The sequence below is a fragment of the Leopardus geoffroyi genome, chromosome D1 (genome assembly GCF_018350155.1).
Source record: "Leopardus geoffroyi isolate Oge1 chromosome D1, O.geoffroyi_Oge1_pat1.0, whole genome shotgun sequence".
In the NCBI taxonomy this organism is placed as follows: domain Eukaryota; kingdom Metazoa; phylum Chordata; class Mammalia; order Carnivora; family Felidae; genus Leopardus; species Leopardus geoffroyi.
This window is the reverse complement of record NC_059329.1, coordinates 114,566,591-114,575,145: the sequence shown is the minus strand read 5'-3', so window position 1 is coordinate 114,575,145 and position 8,555 is coordinate 114,566,591. Positions and strand designations below refer to the sequence as shown.

The 8,555-nt window shown below is 61.6% G+C and overlaps 1 long non-coding RNA gene across 1 annotated transcript; it reads left to right on the top strand.

The window, feature by feature from the left end:
- Positions 1 to 563: 563 nt before the first annotated feature.
- Positions 564 to 1,658, top strand: LOC123602755. The gene is made up of 2 exons (XR_006714536.1): positions 564 to 1,229; positions 1,421 to 1,658. It is a non-coding gene; the product is annotated as an uncharacterized LOC123602755 (long non-coding RNA).
- Positions 1,659 to 8,555: the final 6,897 nt, after the last annotated feature.

Genomic DNA, 8,555 nt, shown 5'->3' with positions numbered 1-8,555 from the left:
GGCCAGGGTCGTGCTGAGGTCACCGGGGAAACCGGGAGGCCGCGGGCTTCCCTTCCAGAAGCCTCCGAAGAGAGGTGCCGGGGCGCCCGGGGCTTGTGCAGGGGCGCGATGCCCGAGGCAGCGGAGCCAGCTGGGGCCACGTCGGGGGGCGGGGGCGGCTGCCGCTAAGAACGCGGAGCAAGAAGACGGGGCCGGGTCGCGGGCGACTCGGGCGAGCCGCCGTCCTCCGCCGTTGCGGAGGTGACAGCGGCCGACGGCCCGCGGGACCCCCGCCTGGCACGGCTGCCTCCCCCCCCCCCACTGCGAAGGAGGGCGGGCGGGGACGGCGGGGTGGCCGCACGGGGCCCAGGGGCTGCCGGCTGGGGTCGCCCCGCTCCCGCGCCTCGGCTGAGCCAGGGGCCGGACGCTTCTGGAGAGGGGGGCGCACCCCGCCTGCCGAGGCGAGGACCCCGGAGGGGAGGCCCGAGGCCGCCCCGTTTCGCTGCTTCGCCCTAACCGCGTTGTCCCCGCGCCCAGGCTGCTGACGGGGGGGGGGGGGGGGGGGGCGGGGGGGGGGGAGGGGGGGGGAGGCGCGCTCTGCCACCGTAACGCCCCTGCGTCGTGTGCAACCCTGGCCACCGACGACCACTGAAGTAGGGAGGAGAGAGATGGCAGAAGAGGAGAGTCGCCGAGCCCGTCATATCTCGGAAAGGAAGGACACGCAGCCCGGCGCCGGGGACCTCATCTCTGCGACCCGACGGGTGGCCTCTCACGACCCTGCCCTCCGCCAGCCCCTCGTCAGGCTGCACCTCCGCCTGGTGCCACGACCTAGACCGCCATCCCCGAGGACTCCGAGCTCGCGCTGACCCCGCCGGCCTCGGGCCACCGCCGTCTTCGCCGACCGGCTCCCCCCCCACCCCAGGGCATGGGAGTCCTGGGAGGGGCTGCGGTTACATCGTCTTCCTTCCCGCCCCGCCGTGTACCGGCCGTCCTACGACCCCTCGTCCCCTCGGTAGTCCAGAAGTCAGACTCCAGCTCTTCCTCGAACCCGCCGGGTGACTTGGACACGTTGCTTAATGTCCCCGTGACTCAGCGTCTTTGCTGGAGAAATGGGAGTAACCCTTGCCAGAAGTGTCATAGGAAACTTCCAGAGCTCACCGGTGCAGGCTGGAGGTGCGGAAGCGGGCAGGTGTGACCGGGCCTATGGGGAGTGTGGCCTACCTGCTCCTGGCAATTTACCTGGGCTCAAGGTCAATCCCCTTTCCCTTGATGATGGCGCATGGCTAGGCACACCCCACCTTACGGCCCGTGTTACCCAGTCCCTAATGGGCAGCTCAGATCGCATGGTGGTGTGACACCCCCCCCCTGATGTACAGTTTGAATTGTCCCCCGGGGGCAAGCCAAAACTTGCATCTCAAAGAATCGCCATTTATCTTTTCAGGTGACATGGCTTTGCTCCAAAACCCGGACCCCCCCCCCCCCCCATCTCTTCCATTAGCACTTGCCAGGACCAGGAGGCAGAGGAGCAGGACAGAATGGGGTTCCCGCTTCCGCTCTGGGACCCCCACAGCAGTCCCGAACTTCTTGCCTCTGGACTCCTTTTAATGGAAAAACTCTTGATTACGTCACTGTTCTTCCCTGTTGCTGTTACTTGAAGTAAAAGGCAATTACCTAATTGATACCCTCGTCCGGATGTCTGTCTTCCTCCTGCCGTTACGGTGATCAAGGCGTAAAGATTTGTCCTCCACTTTGCAGGGGATATCTTGACATTCCCAGACCACTGAACTCCCGAAATGTCACCAAGTCCTGGGCTCCACGGCCTGTTGGCGTGAAGCCATCATCCGGTGGAATGGCGTGAGACCCTGAGGCGTGCCGAGACGGTCAGAATCTGCGTGGACCAAACTGGGATGGAAAACAGGAGACGATCTGACCCCGCGGCATGAAGGCAGGGGCACACTGCTGGTCTGGCCACAGGACAGCGCGCTGCTCTGAGGCGGGGCGCGTCGCGTCCGTGAGACCCGTAGCTGCGTAACAAATGTGCCGACCTGCTCCAGGAAGGACATCACATCTCGGAGGACAGCCGCGGTTGGAGTCGTGTCTTTCAAACTTGCAAGCGCACTGTCAATCACCCGACACCCCTCCACCTCCTGCGCGGGCGGGGGGAGGATGAGAATGACAGGAACCTCGCTGTCTGCGTCCTTCAGGTCTTGGGCGGTGGCATGCCCCTCTGTGACTTCTCTGGCCACGAAGCCCTGCTTGCGGTCTATTTAAGCAGGAGGTGGACCTGTAGAATTTTCTTTTCTTTTTTTTTTTTTAATGTGTATTTATTTTTGAGAGAGAGAGAGAGAGAGAGAGAGAGAGAGACAGCGTGAACAGAGGAGGGGCAGAGAGAGAGGGAGACACAGAATCAGAAGCAGGCTCCAGGCTCCCAGTTGTCAGCACAGAGCCTGACGCGGGGCTGGAATCCACGAACCGCGAGATCGTGACCTGAGCTGACGCTGGACGCTTAACCGACCGAGCCACCCAGGCGCCCCGGACTTGTAGGATTGTCAATCCGTTCTTCCTTCTTTCCATTCATTCCTTCATTCATTTGGCAAATAAGTACTGAGTGCCAAGGATATGCCGGGCACTCGTAAGGTGCTCAGAATACGGTGGGTGGGCAGACAAAGCAGACAAGAATCTACCCCCTTGGAGCTTACAGGCTATTGAGAGCCGACAGTCAATGGGAAAAAATGAGACATATAATACGTCAGACACAATAACACCGATGATAGGGACAAAGAATGCTGGGTGTCCCCTGCCCCCACGACCACGGGATGGGACCTTCCCTGTAAAGAGAGTAATTGCAGATTAAATTAGTTCGGATGAGGACACAGAGACGAGGGTGGGCACCTAAGCCAGTATGACAGGTGTCCTTATAAAAAGGGAGGAGTGGGAGCAGAGGGTTAGGAAGGCAGCGTGAGGACACAGGGGAGGTCGAGCCGGGGGAAGCCCGGGCCGGATCCTCGTTCACAGCCTCGGGAGGAACCAGCCCTGCCCGCCCGAAAGACTCGGGGGCTCCGATTTCCAGAACTGTGGGACAATGAATTTCTGTCGTGTTAAGCCGCCCAGTTTGTGTTCCTTTCTTACTCATACAGGCTCCAGTCCACAACCTCACCTTTTCCACCAGGCACCCGCCTTCTGCCCAGATTCCAAGGGGCCGTGCCAGCCGGGAGCTCCTGGGCTGGGAGACGGGGCTTGGTTTGCCCAATTCTGCTTTGCTCTAGACGAGGACCGGCAGGAACTCCCCCCCCCAGGGAGATGGTCCTGTTGCGGGTGGAGGCTGACACCTGTAGCAGAAGCGTGAAGGCGCGGCCTAGTCTCAGAGGAAAGCGGGGCCCTCCCCCCTCTTTCACTGCCTCTGTCTGGACTGACCCTGTCTGTCCCTCGGGCTCACTCACTGCCCTCCACCGGGCCCCTGCCCACAGCCTGGGCCGGTCCAGGGCACCCCCTCCCTGTGCTTGGCCGCCCCGCCAGGAGGCCTTGGCACGGGGCACGCCTCGTGACACACATTCTCCTCCACTCTGGAGGCCGGAGAACAATGGCTCCCTCTTGCCTCCTGAGCGGGTTCCTGTGCCGGGTACAGTCCCAAGTAAGGCTGAGGGTGCGCGCCGGGCAGTGCAGGGGCAGCGGGGGCCGGGGCGGGGGGTGGCAGGCTGGGTGCGGCAGCCCCTTCCGTTCCCACCACCCCAGAGGGTCAGCGTTTGCTTGTCTGAGAAGCTGGCCTGCGGGGGGGGGGGGGGGGTGGGGGAACACTTTGGGAAGGGGACTCAGGAAGCCAGTCCCATGAGAGCTTCCGTGGTGGGTGGCCGCTGTGTCTTTCCTGCGGCATCAACCCTCCTAAGCCCTCGGCAAACACCGAGACGCCCTCCTGCAGACCCACAGCGGGCCAGCTTTGCCCTGTACGCGCTCCTTCGCTTAAACCCCACGGCGTCTGGGCGGTGGTCGTCAGGCAGGAGACTGAGGCTCCTCGAGGGGCGGGGACCGGCCCAAGGGGGATGGGATCCCAGAACCTTCTGCTCCCAAGCCCCCCATCTTCCCACTGTGCCCTGCTTCCCAGCGGGGCTCTCCTCCCTGGGTGTTGGGCGACAGTGGCTCCAGCGCCCTCCCCCTGCAGAAAGCAGGAAGCCCCTTGGTGGTGCTAGGTGCTAAGGGAGAGGACTTGGGGCCCGTGGGGCAGCCAGGGCTCAGGGCCAAGGTAGCGACAGGGACACCAATAACCGATATCACCTGGGATCGCTTCCGGGGTGCTCGCCACCAACCAGGCACCAGGCTCATGCTCCGTGTACCCCGTTGCTACCCCCCCAGGCGGGGGCCCTCAGGGACCTCTCTTACAGGTGTGGCTCAGCACGCTGGCCCAGGTTACACCCTGGGACGCCTGAGGGCCGGGTCTGTCCCCCTCCCCCCTCCCCCCTGGCATTCCCAGGTCTCCTTCCTCCTCCTCCATCCTGGAACGTGCAGGTGACTGCAACGCCCCTGCTCACAGCTTCGGCCAGCCGGCACCCACGGAGCACCAGCGCCAGCCAGTGCCTCCGCTCCCGGAACCCACCTTGCTTATTCACCCGAGGGCATCCGGCACCTAAAGAAGGGTGGGACCTTTCGAATGAAGGACTTCTCGTGTTTTCTTCACCGTCCGAAGTCTCATCGTTATGCTTGAGTTCAGGTGATGTGCCAGCCACCCCCCTCCCCCCAGGATACCGGCTGTCACTTTGGGACTTCTGGGTGGAGATCCAACCTTTAGGAAAAAAACACATTCGGATTTTGGTGGGAGGCTGTGTCAGTTTCCTACGGCTGCTGTAATAAACGGCCACAGGCTGGGTGGCTTAAAACCATGGGAGTGCATGGCTCCACAGTCCTGGGGCCCGGGAGTCGGAATCGAGGTGCCAGCAGGATCTTCCTTGCATGTCTGGTGACTGCCAGCACTCCCTGGCTTGTGGACCGCTCGCTCCTCTCTCTGCCTCCCTCTCCACACCGCCTTCCCCCTGCGTGGGTTCTGTGTCTGAGTCCAAACTTCCCTCTTTGCATATGGACACCAGCCGTCGGGTCAGGGCCACCCTAATGACCGCGTCTTATCTTGCAAAGACCCTATTTCCAAATAAGGTCATATTCACAGGGTCCGGGGGTTGGGACACCCACATGCCTCTTCTGGGGCACACAGTTCAGCCCGTAACAGGGGTGGTTCCTTAGTCACATATGACATGCTTGCCCTGGGATTTAGATGGGACTCTGGAAGTCCCCAAAGACTTCTAGATTTGCCGAGTGTCATTAATCTAGATGTGACTTGTCATTAACTAAACACCAATTTCTGAGGTGACAGGCAAGCTTCTTTTTTAAGGAATGAATCGTTAAGGCGGGACTTGGAACTTTCCCCACCCAAATGGTGAATCACTTGAATTCCACTCGCTTGAACCTCCCGTCGGGATTTTCTTTAATTTTTTTTTTAATGTTTATTTCTTTTTGAGACAGAGAGAGACAGAGCATGAGCGGAGGAGGGACAGAGAGAGAGGGAGACACAGAATCCGAAGCAGCCCCAGGCTCCGAGCTGTCAGCACAGAGCCCGAGGCGGGGCTCGAAATCACGAGCTGTGAGATCATGACCTGAGCTGAAGTCGGCCGTTTAACTGCTTAACCACCTGAGCCACCCAGGTGCCCCACCTGTTGGGATTTTCAAAGGCGCTGCTAACCTCGGCTCTCCCTGGACCTTCACTCCTCGAAGAACTCCCTCTTCCTGGACCCTCCGCGGCAGAAGACTGAGCACGGAAAACGTGTCCTGCCTTCACAGGCCCGAATATGGGGTAGATTTTCTCCCGCAGACGGGGACGTTTTCCATTGTATTGTTTGTTCTGCCGTCCAGCTCAGGACGGCAAGAAATGACCTCATGAAGGTAAGTTTCTCCTGGCTCCCCTGTCCCATCAGCAAAGGCCCCCAAGATCCAGATGATCTCCCACTGGTTATTGCCGCCAAGGACCCCAGGCCGAGCCTCGCCAGGTCTCCCAGTTTTTCAAAAGAAGACGAATCTGCAGGTGTTTTTGCCTGTCCGACTTGCCCCAGCGCTGGTCTTCAGCCTTCCCCCGGCGCTGGCCCGGAGGTGCCAGCAAGTCCTGCCCCTGCCCCGCCTTGGCCTTTGGAGAGGTCCTCATCCGGCCCCGCCTCCTGGGATCCCCCCCTCCGCCCCTGCCAGAGGCCAGGGTGGGGCGAAGTGCTGGGAGGAAGCCCCATCTTCCTCTATTTCCAGGAAAGGGGAGGAGGCGTCCAGGGGCTGGGGTGCCCTGACCCCAGCAGGATCTTCTCCAGCCACCAGAGCAGGCTCAAGAGGGGCCGGGGTTGGAAGACAGGGCCCAGGGGAGCCCCCGCAAGAGGAGGCGGCAAGAGTGGAAGGGTGGCAGGATTTCCCAGGCCAAGCCGCGACCCGCTGTCCCAATGCCTGGTAGGAAGTGTCACCCCCCCACGCACACCATCATGCCCATTCTCTCTCAGCATCCCCACCCATCCTCAGAACTGTCTTTCCAGATGCAGGTGAGGCCTTCTGCCAGCTCCCGCCCCACCTCACGTGGACAGAGTACCTGGCAGGCAGCAGGTGGAGACCACTCAGGTTGCCCCTTGAGGACCCAACTCCACAGGGTCACCTGCAGGCCATACCTGGGAGCAGGGAGGCCTCTGGCCTGCTGGGTTAGGAACTGCCCTTCGGTCTGTGCCCGCCACCCAGCCTGCCACCTCTACCCAGTGGGAGAACCGCCACTCCTTCCTGGATCTGCCGTGCCAGCCTCCCAGCAACCCTTCTGAGGTGTCGGCCTGGTCGGCTCTCTTCACCCTCAGGGGCTGACCCAGCCCCATTCTTCTCCCCACACTAACCCCGCTTTGTAGCCCAAAGAGCACCTGGCCCAGGGTAGATGCCTGGTCAATAAATGACCTGTGTGGCCCGAACCAGTATGCTCTGTCACATTATAGAAGTTTGCACATGCTGTTTCATCTCTCTGCAATGCCCTTCCTTCTAGAGAACTCCTGCTCATCCCTCAAGGCCTTTGTCAGATGCCCCTTCCTCCAGGCACTATTTCCTTCAAGTGGCGGCATCTTTGCACGTTCCCTGTCACAGGAACCGTGGATTCCCTGTGGTGGCATGCCACATGGCCCCTGCCACTCATCTGCCATTGTATGAGGGCAGGGGTGGGGGGACTTGGGGGGCAGGGGAACTTGGGGGGCTGAAGGGTCTCTTTTATGCAGTGGCCCAGTACTTGTTAGTAAACCCAAAAAAATGCACACAAGGTGAGAGCAGAAAAGTAAGGCAGCGAAATCTCTCCCTGCCCCCACTCCCATCTCGTGGGCTGACATGGAGGCCCGGCGAGGGGGCACTTGCCCGGGGTGGCTCGGTGAGGAGTTGGTGGAGCCAGGCCAGACATGGATTCTCACTCACGGTCGGGAGGAGGCCACCAGCTCTGCTCCCACTGCCTTTCCCACTGGGGCCCCTGAGGCCCATGGGACGGGCTGGGCGCTGGCCGGCCAGCTGAGTTCTTCAGGAGGCCTGGGGCCGATGCGGACCCCACTGGCAGCAGCCAAGAGCTAGGAGCCGGGCCCGGTGTGGCAGAGGCCGACCTGGTGGGAGCCTTGTGCCCCGGGAGGCCTGGGGGGGGGGGGGATGGGTGCCTTGGAGGGAGCTGGAACAGCAGGGTGCTAGCTCTGTCCCCAGTTTGGGCTGCAGCTTGGCCACTGCGGGGATGGCTGGGCCTCCTGCTCAAAGACCAGCAGGGCCTTAAAAAGCCGTGCTCAGCCCCTCTACGGTTGGGGCTTCCTCCCGAGGGGGAGGAAGAGGGTGAACAAGGTGACAGGGACCACAGAGGTCTCACTGCCTCTCACCCACCCCTGTCAGGGGTTCCCACGCGACCGCTCCCTAACCCCTCCCTTACTGGGTGGCTTTGGGCTCCAACCAGCCAGAAGAATGTGCAGGTGCCTGAGGCCAGGGGTAGGGGCCGCTCCGTTCCCAAGGCTCCTCCCCCTCACCATCTATTCCATAGCCCTCCCAAGCTCCAGTCCAAGGGTTGGTTGGGGCAGGGCAGGCTGAGGGTCCCTAGATGATGGCCCTGGGCAAGTGGTAGTGGAAGGATCAGGCCTGGGAGGGAGCCAAGAGATGGCCTTCCTCCTGGCCTGCCATTAACCAGCTCGGGTTCACCCCTCATCCCCTCCATCAGATGGGTGAGAACCACTAGATTAGGGGTCCCAATGCTAGATCCCCCCATCAATTAGCACAGCAAACTCCCTGGAGGAACTTTGGGAACACAGATGCCTGCCCCCCCCCCACTTAGAATCTGACTTTGGGGGTCAGGGTGGGGCCCAGGGATCGGCATGCAAAGATGCTGCCAGGTGACCCTGAAAGGTGTCCGGGTGAGAAGCCCTGAGCCAGATGGCCCCTGATGGCTTTTCCTGATCAATGTCTCTCCTGCTCTGGTCTGCAAGGTCACCAGTCAGCCCTGGAGGCCGCTCTGCAGACCCGCTGCTACAGAGCCTTGTGCCCAGGGCAGGCTGCTGGGCAGGGCCGCGAGAGAG